At 48.0% G+C, this 15,239-nt stretch overlaps 1 long non-coding RNA gene across 1 annotated transcript; it reads left to right on the top strand.

Moving 5' to 3' along the window:
* The first annotated feature begins 3,611 nt into the window (after positions 1–3,611).
* Positions 3,612–13,738, top strand: LOC146892686 (uncharacterized). Its single transcript, XR_015004188.2, has 2 exons — positions 3,612–3,740; positions 11,789–13,738. It is a non-coding gene; the product is annotated as an uncharacterized LOC146892686 (long non-coding RNA).
* Positions 13,739–15,239: the final 1,501 nt, after the last annotated feature.

Below are 15,239 nucleotides of genomic sequence, written 5' to 3'. Positions count from 1 at the left end.
GTTGAGAGGTTCTTCTAAGAGAAACTACCTAACTGGTGTAGGAGGTCCTTCTGTATTTGTGTTGCTTTCATTGGGTGAATAAAGAAACTGCCTCAGCCTTTTGATAGGGCAGGCTTCAATAGGCAGAGTAGACAGAACGGAATGCTGGGAAGAAGGACAGACAGGCAGATGCCATGGTTCTCCTGCCCGAGATGGACGCTGGTTAGACTCATGCCGGTAAGCCACTGTCAAGTGGTGATGCACATTAATGGAGATGGTTTAAACTAATATATGAAAGTAAGCCAATAAGAGGATAGAAATAAAGGGCCAAGCAGTGTTTAAATGAATACAGTTTCTGTGTGATTATTTCAGGTGTAAGATAGCGGGGCGGCTGGAACAAAAATCAGGCATGCACAAGCAGGAGAGCATGGTGGATTCCAGCCACCATACACAGAGATATTTCCAGGCTGCACAGGGCTCTGAGTGGCAGATTTGACTGTAACTCAGATAAAAAGCGTTTATGTGCTACACACTCATTCTCCGGGTTGGACTGCTGAGCACAGCTCCTGCCTGGCGGCCCCAGAGCTAAAAGAAATGGTACGTCCACCATTTTGAAATTGGAGAGAGGTGGAGCCAACATCCAGAGCAGCTCCCTCCATCAACACCTAACAGACATCTGGTTCTGTAGGACTGGCTCCTCCATACACTCCACTTCAGCAGCTCATGGATGGAGGTAGATGTTGGGGTAGATCAACTCAAAACACTGGATCTGGGCCCAGATGACAGTGGAGTTGGTTAGCCTCTGGCTTCTTGGGGACTTTCCACTGCTGTGCTCTTTCCTAAGTTTCCCACACGCTATGGGGGCCTCCAGCCCCCAGGACCATCTACAGTTCCCTGCCTAATGTCCTCTCCACTGGTGACTCACAGCACAATGGTTAGATTTGTAAGCAGAGCAGAATACTGAATACAGATAAAGTCTTCCCAGATGGATGCTTATATGATAAGAAAGATGAGAATCTCATAGTCATGTTTCTTATAGGAAGCAAGTCACAGTTTTGACCCACAATCAAGAGGTGGGTCAAAGGTCAGAAGGCAAGAATAAAGGTCTGTACTGTAGCACCATCTTGAAATTCCAGCAAGATTTAGCAGGAAGAAAAAAAGGAAGGAAGGAAGGGAAGGAGGGAGAGAGGGAGGGAGGGAAGAAGGAAGGAAGGAAGGAAGGAAGGAAGGAAGGAAGGAAGGAAGGAAGGAAGGAAGGAAGGAGAAAAGGAGAAAAGAGGTTCTGGGAGAGCTATACCCCTTCATTCCCTTGTTTAGTTGAACCATATCTAGAAAGGGTGTGAGAGGAAAGGATGAGGGAGGTGACAAAGGGATTAACTGGGAGGTAGGAGCCTTGGTTCTGGGGACAATGGGATGGGTGGGGGTTGGAGGAATGCAGGGAGACTCAACATCTTCTATCCAGCTTGCATTTTTTTTAATCTCTTTTTGCCTAAAAGGTCTTCCTGTCTTCCTGACCCAAATCTTTACCTGGCTCTTCTGTCTCCCAGCCCTTAACCCCACATTCCCTACAGTGTGTTCCTTTATTTATCAGCTAACTGTATTTCTGTCCTTTGTAGAGTATAAGCTACCAGAACAGTGTGTGGGTCCAGAACACACTTAAAAACTATCTGCTGAACAGATAAATACACAACTGAGTTCAAAAGATGGTCTGGGCGCTGGAAAGACGACTCTGCAGTTAAGAGCACTTGTTACTCTTGCAGAAGACCTGGGTTTGGTTCCCAGTACCAGGTATGCACGTGGTACACAGGCATGCACGCATAAAACAAAATAAATCCATCTAAAAATAAAAAGGTGATTTGAAAATAGACTTGCTTGGGCTTCATACAATTAGAACATGGCAGAAAAAAAAAAACCACTCAATAACGATGCCAGATCTGCATCTTCTGCCCCAATGGGATTTTAAAAACATGTTAATGATAGCATAGTGGCTGTATGTATTCATGCCCATTTCGATACAGGTACACAAGGCATGAGATCAGAGTAGCTGACGTATCCACCGCCCCTGAGGTACTCTTAATTCTGTGTCTTGGGAACATTCAAAATCCTCTCTACCAGCTGCCCTGAAACAGCCAATTCCTTGTTGATAGCAGAGTGGCCGTCCTGGGTGCTAAGGGCCTTGGGAGCTGTTTTGCTCCCTCTGCACCTGCACCTGCTGGCCAGCCTAGCTCCTCCTCCCCCGAAGCCTGGCAGTCCCTGTTCTGTTCTTCCTGACCTGTTGTTTGTGTAGTGTATGCTGGTGCCACTTCCGGAGCCCTGCTTTCTGTCCTCAGGACCGGTGAGAGGGCTCCGAGTGTAAAGGCACCTGCCACTAAGCCCGACGACCTGAGTTTGATAACTGGGACTTTTGGAAGAAGAGAAACGACAATATAAAGTTGTTCTCTGACCTTCACACATGCTCCGTGACTCACACATACACACTCACACGCACATACAAAATAAGTAAATACATGCAAGAAAAATAAAACAGGGGAAAAAAGATACTTTTAGTTTTCATACGTAAATGGGGACATCGTAGTATTTGTCTTTATCATCATGCTTCTGATTTATGTCGTTTAACACACTGTTGTCCAGTTCGCCCCTATTGCTTACAACGACAGACAGAACTATATATTCTTTTCATGGCTGGTTAATATTTACTGTGCATATCTGCTATAGTTTCTTTATCTGCTCGTGTTTTTGATGGGCATTTAGGTTCATTCAGATCTCGGCAACTGAGAACAGTGCTTCAGTACATAACAAAAACATGCGTCTCCTTTCCATATCGGGTCCTATGTCTTCGGATGCATACCCCAGAATGAGGTAGTCAATCACATAATTTTTTTCCAGGTGTTCATTGATGGATTTTGTACGCATGTTGCTGGTGGCAGAGGCCAGGGCAGAGGTGGGGGTCAGAGGACAGTCTTCGGGGGTCAGTTTTCTCCTTTGACCATACGGTTCCTGGGGCACAAACTCAGGTTGGCAGGCTTGGCAGCAAACACCTTTACCAGCTGAGTTATCTCATTAGTCCCTCAACCTTGTTTTTGAAACTATCTTGCTATGCATCTCAGGCTGACTTTGAACTAAGGAGCCTCCATTTTCAACCTCCCAAGGGCTGAACTACAGACCTGTGCCACCCTGCCTGGTTGGTAAGTGCTTTTTCCTGTGCTCCTTGGTCCTCTGAAAATTCTCTTTTGAGTGTTAAATAAGCAAGTTATTCGCCTATTTATGTTTGCTTGTTTGAGACAGAATCTTTCTCCATAGCCCTGGCCGTCCTGGAACTCACTAATGTTGACCAGGCTGGCCTCGAACTCACAGAGATCGACCTGCCTCTGTCTCTGGAGTGCTGGGATTAAGGTCCAACTCATTCACCTATTTTTAAAGGGTTGTTAAGGGTTTAACTGGTAAGTTTGAGTTCATTATATTTACTGGAACTTAATCTCTTGCCAGATAAAATGGTTTGCAAATATTTTCTTCTGTTCCGCCAGCTGTCTCTGGCATCAGCTATTTGTTCCCTTTGCTGGACAAGAGCTTTAGATTTACTGCACTTTCCCATTTGGCTGGTTTGGCCTCTGTCCTTTGTGCTTTTAGGGCCACATCCACACCCTTGATTTTTTTTTTTCCCCAGCTCAACCTCTTTTAGTGCCTCCGGTCCCTCCAGAAGTTTCCTAGCTTCCGGTCTGACTTTTACATCTTCCGTCCATTTTGAGCTGCTTTTACACATGGTAAGCAATGGGGATCTGGCTTCTTTCTCCCACCTATGGACCAGCAATGTTCCTGAAACCAGTAATTGAACAGACGGTCCACCCTTCAAAGTGTAGTTTTGGCACCTCTGCTGGTAGCTGTGCAGACCTGCCTCTGGCTTCCCGGGTCTGTCTGTCTGTCTGTCTGTCTGTGTGTTCATTTTCCTCCTTGCTGTGCTATTTTCCAGCAGGATTTGAAGGCAGGCATTGTAATGCCTCCAGCTCTTTTTCTCAGGATCGCATTGCCTAGCTTAGTCCACACATACTTTAAGTGAGTTTGTAACAAATGCTCTTGTGTCTTGCTGTGAACTGCATCCGATCTATAGGCTGCTCTGTTGTCTTCCCAGGCAGGATGGCGCTGTTCTGTGACAGGGGAGGAGCAGGTGACCATAGAAGCTTGCTGGGCTGACCTGGTCCAGGGGGTCTGAGATAGGTGTGATAGTCAGCGAGAGCGGCTGTCCAGCAGGAAGGAACTGGGAAGTCGGAGCTCACGAGATAGTCAGGGAGACAGGAAACGGGTCATGCAATCTGTACTTCTAAGGAGAGAAGAGGCCACAGGGCTGAGTGAGAAGCTGGAGTGTGCAGCAAGGAGAAGGGGTCAACTTGGGAGAAAGGAGAAGGTGTAGATCCTGCCCAGTGCCAGTGAGAGCCCAGGACAGCAAGACAAGAACTGACAGAACCAAGTGACCGGGGACCAGTAGAGACTAAGCAAGAGCATCTCAAAGGAGCAGAGGTGTCCCCATCCACAAGAGGCCATACAAGGATGCCAGTCATTTCTTCAACCAAGAGGGAAGAATAGACTCAGTGGGAAGGGAAGAAGGAGGGCAGACAGGTGGACCCAAGCAGGCGAAGGAGATCCTGGAATGACCCAAGTCGCTAGCGGTGCCGTGAGGGCTAAGCAAATGCACGCCAACACAGCAGTCAGCCCTGCCCACCATGGACACCATCCAAGGTCATCAGCAGATGCCTGAAACATCTCTAGCGCCAACCCCATACACTGTGCTTTCCCCTACATGCACACACCTCTGATACAATCCCCAGATCACCGCCCTTGCCTTTGGGGGCCACTGTGAAGAAAATGTGCACAGGCCTGGCAAGTTTGCAGCAGTGACTCTGAGGGCCAAGCGGGCCAGGGTGGCTAACCACCAGCGTGTGGGTGGTTTGCACAGCATGGACCCGTTTGAGCAAAGGGGTGTTTGCATTCCAGGTAGGGTGGAGCAGATGTTGTAAGATTTCGTCAAAGCAATGTGCAACTTTTCAACTTTTGAATCGTTTCTATCTGGAATTTTCTGTGTAATGCTTGGAAGCACGTTTGACCACCCTTCTCCCATTTGAGCCAATGCTCCCGGCAGTGAGTCACAGTGGACGCAGGAGAGACGGGCAGAGGTGGTGTCTAGACACACTCTGAACCTGCCCCAAACCTGATCGGTCAAGCGACCCTTCAGAGAGAATGTCCCTGGGAACTAGACCTTTCTGGGCTCCTGGCCTGCAGAAAGTCACTGGTTTTCATCCTGTCTTCACCCACTACAGCCTGTGGCAGGTGGTATCGCCCCAAACAGCCCCGGCAGCCCTTCCTACCCCCTCTTATACAATCAGACAGGATCCTCACTGAGAAGTGGAGTCTAAGTCCCTTCACCCTGAGTGCGGCTAGAGTCCTGCCACCCCCTCAGCAGGGAAGAGCCCACTATAAACTCCAGGCAACCAGATCCCAGTAACTGGATAAAGTCAGGCATCTCCTGCAAGGTCCTTCTCTTAAGAAATACACCACTGAAGTCCAGAGCCACCGTGGAACAATCCTGGTTTTCTTAAATCTACCATATAGAGCCACCCAGGGGTGGTGACTCACACCTTTGATTCCAGCACTCGGTGACAATGGCAAGAGGAGCTCTAAGAGCTGGAGGCCAGCCTGCTGTATCTAGAGAGTTCCAGGCCAGGTAGGGCTACACAGTGGCACTCTGGCCTCTCCAAACATTTAAAAGCCATAGAGACGGAACCGTGTGAAGAGACACTGAGGTTCCCAGGCAGTTAATATTTCTCATTTAATTGTTCATGCAACTGCTACAAAGATCACTGATGGGGAGGGATGTGGTCAGATTATCCCAGAGAGACCCATGTGGAGAGGACCCAAGTCCCGGCCCCAGTTCGGATAAATGCTCACTTAAGCCCTCTGGGCCTCAGCACTCTTCACGGTCTTAACCCTCAACCATCTTTTCCCCCGGAGATTCCCCTCTACCTGCCATACCCATTCACTCTACCTCAGACCCAAAGGAAATCATGACAAGCAGGCTCTCCACAAGTAGAGTGTGCTCTGTGCGTGGACCCTAATGGTGGCTGGCACAGGCCACATGGCCAGCAGCCAACCATGCCCCCTCCAGGAAACAGAAAATCAAATCCAGAGGCTATGCCAGGTCAGCTGCACTCCAGGAAGGAACTGGGCAGGCTGCCCAGAATCACCCAGAATGGACTTTGGGCTGATCACCCACGCTGGATTGCTGCCCTCACCTTCTTGGAAAAGGCACTTTCTCCAGAACCAAGGCCACCACCTGTCACAAAAGTCAGGTGTTGACAGAGCAGGACAGATATGGGAGGGGCCCTGGGGTGTGACAGACACATCCCCGAGTCCTGCCTGCCCCATCATTCCTGCTCCAGTCTTGATGGAAGGAATGAAGCAGAGACGGCCATAAGTAGGCCAGCATTACTGTGACCAGCCTGTGCACTGTGTAGGGGGAGCACGTGGGAGCCAACAACCTCCACTATGATGCTCACACATGCTACTCATGCCGTGGGATATATAACCCGTTCCTGCAGGGCATTTAAACAGCTCATTCTCTGCAATCCATTCTTTCAATAAATATGTGTATGCAGCCTCAGAAAATAGTCTCCCAGTTTACAGTGTTGAGTGGGCATCGTAGGGAAATTAACATCATGTTTGTCAAAAGATACATTTCTTCCATATGCATGGAAGTAATTCACTGTATTAAATACACAGGCTTTCACTTATGTCTGTCTGATTACAGAACCGAACGAACGGTCCCCTAGTGAAAAGAAAACATGGAATAGATATGTGCCAAGCATCCTAACAAAGCATTTTTGAGTGCCAGCGAGATGGTTCAGTGATTAAAACGCTTGCTGCCCAATGCCTGGTAGATGACCTGAGTTCTGTCCTCAAAACGCACAGTGGAAAGAACTGACTTCCAAAGGTTGCCCTCTGATCTCCGCTTTGCAGCACGACACACATGCACTTAACTGTACATGTCACACACACTCACACAAGTAAAATGAAACTTGGAAAAATGTAGTGTGTGTGTGTGTGTGTGTGTGTGTGTGTGTGTAACTATGTAAAGGATATGTCTAGAATAATAGTTTATAACCAGGACCCCACTATTCCCTAGCGGACATGTGGCAACATCTGTCACCACTAAGAGGTGATCCTAGCATCTCAGAAGGAAGGGCCAGGGGCCACTGGGCATCCTGTCATGCACCAGACAATCCCACAGCAACGCATTACCGTCTGCTCCAAGACGTCAACCAGGCTGCCTGCAAAACCTGTCCAGAAGGGAACTGAGAAGCAGGCTGTCTTCCTTACTTTCCACCAGGACAAAATACCTTGAAAGTGGTTTAAGGAAGGAGGGTTTATTCTGGTTCACAGTTTGAGGGTACAGTCTGTCAGGGCGAGGAAAGCCTGACAGCAAGAGTGGGGAGTCACTGGTCCCGTGTCATCCATAGTCAGGATACAGAGAGAGATGAATGCTGGTGTTTGCTTGGCTCTCCTGGCTTTTATTCAGTGTAGAACTTCAGTCCAGGGAGTGGTGCCAGCAGTATTTAGGGTGACTCTTTCCACCTCAGTTAACCCAACATATAAATCCCCTCAGAGGCAGCCCATAGGTTTGTCTCCTAGGTGACTCTAGATCTGCCAAGTTGACAGTCAGTTGTGACCACCACATCAGTTGACGGCTGTTCCACATCAGGTGGGGACCAAGGTGCATAAGTGTGCAAGAGCTTTACTTTCCCTCAAGTGTTCTTCTGACCCCTTCTGTGCTAAATTTCTTACCGAGTACATCAATTGCTTTAAAGACAAAGAGGAGGAGGAGGACACTGATTTTGATGACTTTGATGACTTCAATGACGTAACTGCCATAATTAACAAATTTCCTGTTCTTGATTGCTAGGGGAAAATTTTAAAGAAGGAAACAAAACCAGCCTGCCACATTGCTGGTGCCCATGGGGTCCGTGGACCCAGCAGGCCTTCCTCTTATCCCCATCCCCTAGTTTTGCAAGCTCCGTACTAGTGACATAATGGGCCAAGCCCACCTTCTTCATGGGAACCACCTTGCAACTTGCAGGGCATTCAGGAGCACCCCAGCTTCTGTCTCCTCAGTGCTGACAGTTCCCTCTTCCAGATGTGACAGTCAAAATGTCATCTACCATCTCCAGATGTCTTGTGGGAAGGGAGCAAGGTCATCCCTGGCTGGGAAATACTGTGCTCCATCTGCCTGTGAAAATGCAGACACAAAGAGGTGCCCATTCACTAGCTTTACAGATGCTTGCTCCAGCTGAGTCCTCCCGTAGACACACAGCCACACAAATGGGCCACCTCACGTGCTGAAGGATTAAGGGTATGGAGGAAGTGGTCAGATGCAGAGCAAAGGACAGGGGTGTGGCTCACAGATCTATGAGCAAGATAGGAGCCTCTCAGTTTTCCTAAGCCATTAGCCTATTTCCCAGAGAAGGAAGTGGAGCAGAGGTCTGATGTGACCAAAGTGACATGGTGAATGATGGCTGGTCCCTACAACCTCCTAGGATGCCCTCACAGACTATCCTCAACCTTTATCCACTCTCTGGATCCTGGGTCCCCTGAGTCTCCTGGCCTTTGACATTCAGAGTTGGCTCACCTGTGACGTGTTTTCTCCAAATGCCCTGCTTTGCTAGATAAACCGCCACTCAGGGGTCCCCAGTATAGCTGCAGAGGGAAGGGGGTTGCTGTACCCACACGGGCATCTCTGGGGGCTGTCTCCGTGGGGACACATCATCCTGGTGACTATGCTGGTCATTGGAGATCTGTAGAAACTCTCCACCAATGAGAGAAGAAAGGAGGAAGAACATGGGAACAAACTCTAAGAAGCGTGAGTTTAGGGTGAAGGCAGTGAAGTCAAGCAAAGAGGTTTGAGGTACTGCGCCAGCGTGCCAGCGCGGGCTGGAACCAAGAGTCTCGGCGGAGGGTGTCCAGGTTGAATTAATTCACAGAGCACGAGGTTGAGGTGGAACAGCTTCTTTATTGTTCTGCTGGGGCTAGCTTTTATACCATGGCACCAAATGAGGACGGGGCTGCGAAGGGACTGTCACCTGACCCCAGCAGGGATCAAGGAATGATCACGTGCACTCAAACTTCCTTACCCAACTCCAGGAGCAGAGGGAAGTTATTATGTTTTCTTTGCAGATAAGCACCTCAAATGGGGGCAGGGAAATGTAACTCAGGGCTGCAATTCCCACATTGAGGGGTAATTTTGGTTGTCAACTTCACTTGATCTGGAGCCAACTAAGACAGGCTTCTGGACTGTTTGAGAGGACATTTCCTGAAAGAACGAATTGATCATAGAGACTTTTCCCCAGAGTGGGCTGTGTCTTCCGCTGGAAAAGGTCAGAGGGGAAAAAAAAACATGGCTTTTTCCTGTGTACTTTCGTTCCCTGCTCCTGCAGCCTCTCCAGTGTACAGTCATTGCTGGGCTACCAAGTCTAGATCATGTAAACAAATCTAGTCAATCCCTTCTGTATTCTATATTTGTCTTGTCTCGTGTTTGTCAATTTAACACAGATTTGCATCATTGGGAAGAAGGGACTCTTAATTGAGAAAACGTCTCCATAAGATTCTCCTGTGGACAAGTCTATACTGCATTTTCTTAACTCGTGATTAATGGAAGAGTCCAGTCCAGTGAGGGTGATACCACCCCTTGGCTGGGGGTCCTGGGGTGTATAAGAAAGCAATCTGAGCGAGTCGTGGGGAGCATGGCAGTAGGCAGCACTCCTCCCTGGCCCCTATGTCAGTCCTTGCCTCCAGGTTCCTGCCTTGAGTTCCTGTGCTGGCTTCTCTGGGGGATGAACTATAAGCTGTAAGATGAAATAAACCCTTTCCTCCCCAGGCTGCTGTTGGTCATGATGTCTCTTCACAGCAAGAGAAGGCCTGACAAAGGCGCTGTTCATTCCATCAGTTCTGTTCCTCTCCAGAACTCTGGCTAAGGCAGATGTTGATACCCACTTTCCTCCTGGTGGGAAAAGCCAGACACTTCCAAACCCAGACTTTGAAACCAAACTTTCCGGGTTTGTAACCTACCTCCTAGCTGTGTGCTCTCCGAAAGAGGGCTTCAGCCCTCTGAGCCTGAGTCACTACCACATGATCCAGAGAGAGGAATGATAGTCTTCCTGCTATCACTAACTCAGCTGAGCGGATGCACGTGGTGTTCTTGGCACAGACGGTAGCACGTCATTAATGTAATCGACGCGGTTCCCATTGCTTTTATTTCACTATTAATCATAACCATAATTTTTAAAAAAAACACGTTACTGGGGTTCATGAACTAGCAGGAGGAGCTGCCCGCAAATATTCACAGAATCTGGTTTAGAGGCTGGAAAACTAGTGGGAAGTCTGCCTTAGGAGCAGGCCTCCCTGGTGCCTGGCTGGGCGACACAGCTAAGAGGCAATTACTGTTCTTGGTTTCGGCTGTTTTCCAGCTCTGGGGCTTCTCATTGATCAGACAGAAATCCCGAAGGTCTGGCAAAGGAAGCTTTTAATTGCTCTGGATGGACCAATTTTTGACTAAGCTGCTCAAGCCTCTAATGGGGGCTGGGGTGGTGGGGGCAGTTAAGATTGTTTTGAGACAAAACAGTCAGAATGAGTGTCTGACCAGACCTCACCTCTGAGGACAGAAGGGACAAGGCGACACTCCTGATTTTCATCAAAATGGCGCACGGATCTTGTCGCAGAGCAACTGTCCCTAGAAGCTGACCTAGCCCAGGATTGGAGTCAATTCCCTTTATTTGGAGGGACTCCTGAGAGTTCCAGGAAGGGGGACAGAGAAGCCACGTTCGCTACCAGGGGAGAGGAGTCAAGTGGGTCACAGCTAGGACTTCGACCCTGGAGAGCAGACCCCAGCACAGGCTTACCCATATACAGTGAAGCTAGGAATTTATACCCCGAGTCTTCCTGAGGTGTCTCCCTGGCATTTCCAGATGGATGTCCCCAGTGCAGGCAGCTGGAAAAAGCCAGAAAGCCCTGGGACAAAGTGACAAACGCTAGCCGTTGCAAATCAGGGTGTTGGAAAGACACCAGCGCATCTGCTGCGGCACCCACATGTAAGACAAGTCCCCAGTGGGATGGTTCCTTGCATCCCCACGAGGAGAAGCCAAGGATTCTGGCTGAATACATAGCCTTTTAAAGTGTCTGAGGACGTTAGGTAACTACTGATAACTTTCACACTTGCCTGTGTGCTTACAATAGCATTATCCTAAGGACATGGTAATTTAGAAATGTTACTTTCTTTGCCCCATAATTCAATTTCATTCCAATTTTTCTAGCTCATCTCCGGTCTTAGGGTCATGGGCAACAGTGACAGCCCGGCAGAACCACCTTTTGAGTCACTGCAGCCCTGCTCCCCTCCGGCACATTTTCTCCCCTCTTGTCTTCATTCTCAGTGATCAGCACTTTCGGAATCCCTAGGATGCGTTTGCTGGAATTTTTATCCCAAGTCTCAAGCACCTATTTGCATAACATTAGGGCAGCTGGCTGCTCCATTCATCGTGGAGGGGACCACATGTGATCTCCATAATGCAATCACTTGGGGTGGCTTGCTTAGGTGTCCTTAAAGGACTTGGTCACACTCACAGAGCCATGCCTCCACGCCACACCTTCTGGAATCTGCTCCAAATCGAAATTCAATTTCCTAACCTCATGTATCAATGTGAATGTGTTATTGTAACAAATGATCACTGAGTGGATGGCTTATAAAGATGAATTTATTTCCTTACTGTTCTATCAGCTGGAAGTCCCAGAACAACGTGCCGGCAGATTCAGCGCCTAGAAGGGTCCCATTTCTCTGCTTCCAGAATGGTGTCCATTGCTGCATCCTCCAGAATGGAGGACCACTGTGTCCTCATGGGGCAGAAGAGTGAAGGGCAAAGAAGAGACTGAGCTAGTTCCCATCAGCCCAAGGCAAGCAGAAAGTGCTAGTCCATTCATAAAGAAGGGGTGGCCCCACCTCTTACTACCAGCAAGGTTGAGATGAAGTTTCAACAGGACATTCAACACTTCCATGAACTTCAGATCACCGAAGTCACCCTTATGGGGGTTGTTTCTGGTAACATGGCTCTTCCAAATACTTTGCTGCTCTAAACAAAAGGCTATCAGTCAGGCATGGATGGTGAAGGGGCTGTGAGGGGCACGCCTCCTTGAAAAAACTATTTGTGAGCCAGGTGGCAGTGGTGGTGGTGGTGCACACCTTTAATCCTAGCACTCGGGAGGCAGAGGCAGGCAGATCACTGTGAGTTCAAGGCCAGCCTGGTCTACAAGAGCTAGTTCCAGGACAGGCTCCAAAAACTACAGAGAAACCCTGTCTCGAAAAACCAAAACAAACCAAAGCGAAACAAAAAGAAAAAAGAAAAGAATAAACTATTTGCTATTGATAGACTCAGGAAGAAGGGGAGTCATTGTCTCCAATTGTGTACCTAATAGTGATCCCACCGTACTCCAATGGACAGTTCCAACCCAAACCAACTCAATGATCACACAGATGGCTCTGATTAAACAAAATCCTAAAATAAAACCAAAAGTCATGAAAGTAGGAAAGAGGTTTGAGGAGATGGTATTTGTTAGGTCTCACACCTGGTACAAATGTCAAACTAAGGTGCTTATTAGCATACTAAAGCTGATGCTGGCTGCCAGGTTGATGGTAGAGATATCAGGCACTTAAAAGAAATCTCACACTGACTCAGAACTGAGAGATAGACAGTTATTTATTTAGGGGGAAAACTTACAAAACCAGGATTCTCTGCTTGAATGGCGGATGGAGATGAGATCCAAAACAATCCGATCTAGCCAAGCAGGAACCAGGGGGGATGAGAGAAAGGGCTGGACATGCTTTCACATCCAGGTAAATAGTCTATGAGGCCACACCCCAGTAGGTGGGTGTTAGTAGCTGTAAACCTTCCCGCAGCACCTCCCCCTTTTGTTTAAATAAGAGTTCTAAACCTAATACAAAATTATATACAATAAGAACAAATATCCTATTCTAACTAGCTTAAGTCTTGTATAATAAATAACTTGGCCAAGACATGAGAGGAAAGTAACTACATTTATCTAGTCTTCAACCCCAACGAAGATCGGAGAAGGGAAATGTTAGCTGAGTGATTTGGAAGTGCAATCAAACAACTTCCAAAACATGCAACAAATCACAGAGACAACTGGCTACCTGGGCAATCACTCAAAGTCTCATTTGCAACGTTGAAGCAACCAACTTTGGCTAAGGCCTAGAATAACTGACAGATTATTTTCAAAGGCAAAAAAATTTCAAAACTGTCTTACCCTGTCTTGGCAAGATTTGACAGTCCTGCTTATCCATTTCCAGATACTGTGTATTTTGTCAGTGGTTGAGGTATGGGCAGTTCCTTGCCCAAAGGCCCGTCTTGCCAGGAAGAAAACAAGCTCCAAGTGGAGTGTCTTTGGTGCTCAACATTCTCTCGGGAATAGATCGGTGCTGCCAGGAGCAATTGTGTCTCACTTCAACAGAACTCTGAGTTATTTAAATGCCATTTTCTACAGCTCTTGGAAGAGGTTGAAGATTATCTATCTATGCAGAATATAATCTCTATGTATCTAAAGAATCTGATTAGTCTAACTATAAGTATGACAAACATAGATGACTATTGATCTATAATTCTTAATACCTATATAACTTAAAGACTAAGACAATAAACAACTGTGTAATAAATGAGGACAATGACCTCCAAATGTAAACAATGTATAAATATCTTGATCAGAGGTAGAAGTGTACACTGCAATATGGTAAATAGCTATCATGGGGGTGACCAGAGGGATGAAAGAAGGGGCCGGACACACTTCTGGATCTGGGTAAATAGTCTATGAGGCCACGCCCCAGTAGGTGGGTAGTTACTAGCTGTAAACCTCCCAGCAGCACCAGGTTCTCCCAGAATTCCTCAGTCCCTGCCTGTTACAGGGTCCTCTTGGGTGACATACCCCATCCCCTACCCTAAACTTCTCCGTTCCCTTCCCCGCAGCTTCTCTGGCCCCTGTATAACTCAGCCATTTTGGTTATGCCAATCTCTTGGCCCAGGCTGCCCTTCCTTGGTCAATGCTTTCTCTCTTGCTCTCCCTCTCTCCTCACATGGCCTACCCCCGTCTGACCATGCTCACGCTGGCCTCGCCCAGATGCCTCTGTCTCTGGCCATGCTCTCCCCCATATCTACAGTGAACTTCCTCCTGCACCACACCGAGGAGCAGCCATGCCCTCCTTGTAGTTCTTTATTTTCATTCAGTATTGATGGGGTGGAAGTTAAGTGGAGGTGGGGGAAAGAGTCGTCAGAATGCATCATGTGCTTTTCCAACTTACACACGGAGAAACAAAGGCTTGGGGCAGATCCGGAAGCAGTGGAGTGAAAGAAAGTGCTGGGTATGACTTTGGGGTGCTCTCACCTCTCCCAAAGCACGGGCGTTAGAAACACTCTGTTCTAACTAATTAGCTTATTCTTATGTGTATATGTATTTTGCCTGCATGCACAGGCGTTAGAAACACTCTGTTCTAACTAATTAGCATGTGTATGTGCATTTTTGCCTGCATGCATATCTGTGCTCCACATGTGCACAGTGTCCAAGGAGGCAAGAAGAGCGCGGTCTCAGATCCCCTAGGAATGAAGATATAGACGGCTGTGGGCAGCCATGTGAGTGTTGGGAATCAAACCCAGGTCCTCTGGAAGAGCGTCCAGTGCTCTCATCACTGAGCCATCTCTCCAGACCCAGTGGTAGTCTCTTTCATGAACCAGCAAACCCCAGGAGAGCATAGCCTGGATGGCTGGGCAGCTATGCTTACTGAGCTCCAGAGTCAAGGGCAACCTCTGGCTCTGCAGCTGGAGGTCTGGTGGTTCTTCTCGTTCCAGAAATGAAAAGTTCCTGCCAGACATCTGGGTCCCCTTCCAAGCACCACACCCAAGATCATTTCAAATGAACAAGCAAACAACGGCTGCAAGGGTTTTTAACCAGACAAAATAGAAGTCTCGCCTCCCCCTTTCTTCGCTGCCTTAGTCACCAGGCAATCCCATCTGCAGGGAGTTGCTGACTAACAGAACTGAAGGTCTGGAGATAATCATCAGGGAGAGACAGAATGCAGTAGAACTGAGATCTGGAGATAATCATGGGGTAGAGACAGTGCTGCGTAGTGTCTATAGTGTCCGAAGGGAGCTGCAGGCTTGGAAGCTGGG

This window comes from Myodes glareolus, chromosome 10 (genome assembly GCF_982192425.1).
Source record: "Myodes glareolus chromosome 10, mMyoGla1.1, whole genome shotgun sequence".
In the NCBI taxonomy this organism is placed as follows: domain Eukaryota; kingdom Metazoa; phylum Chordata; class Mammalia; order Rodentia; family Cricetidae; genus Myodes; species Myodes glareolus.
This window is presented reverse-complemented; position numbering and strand designations above follow the sequence as displayed.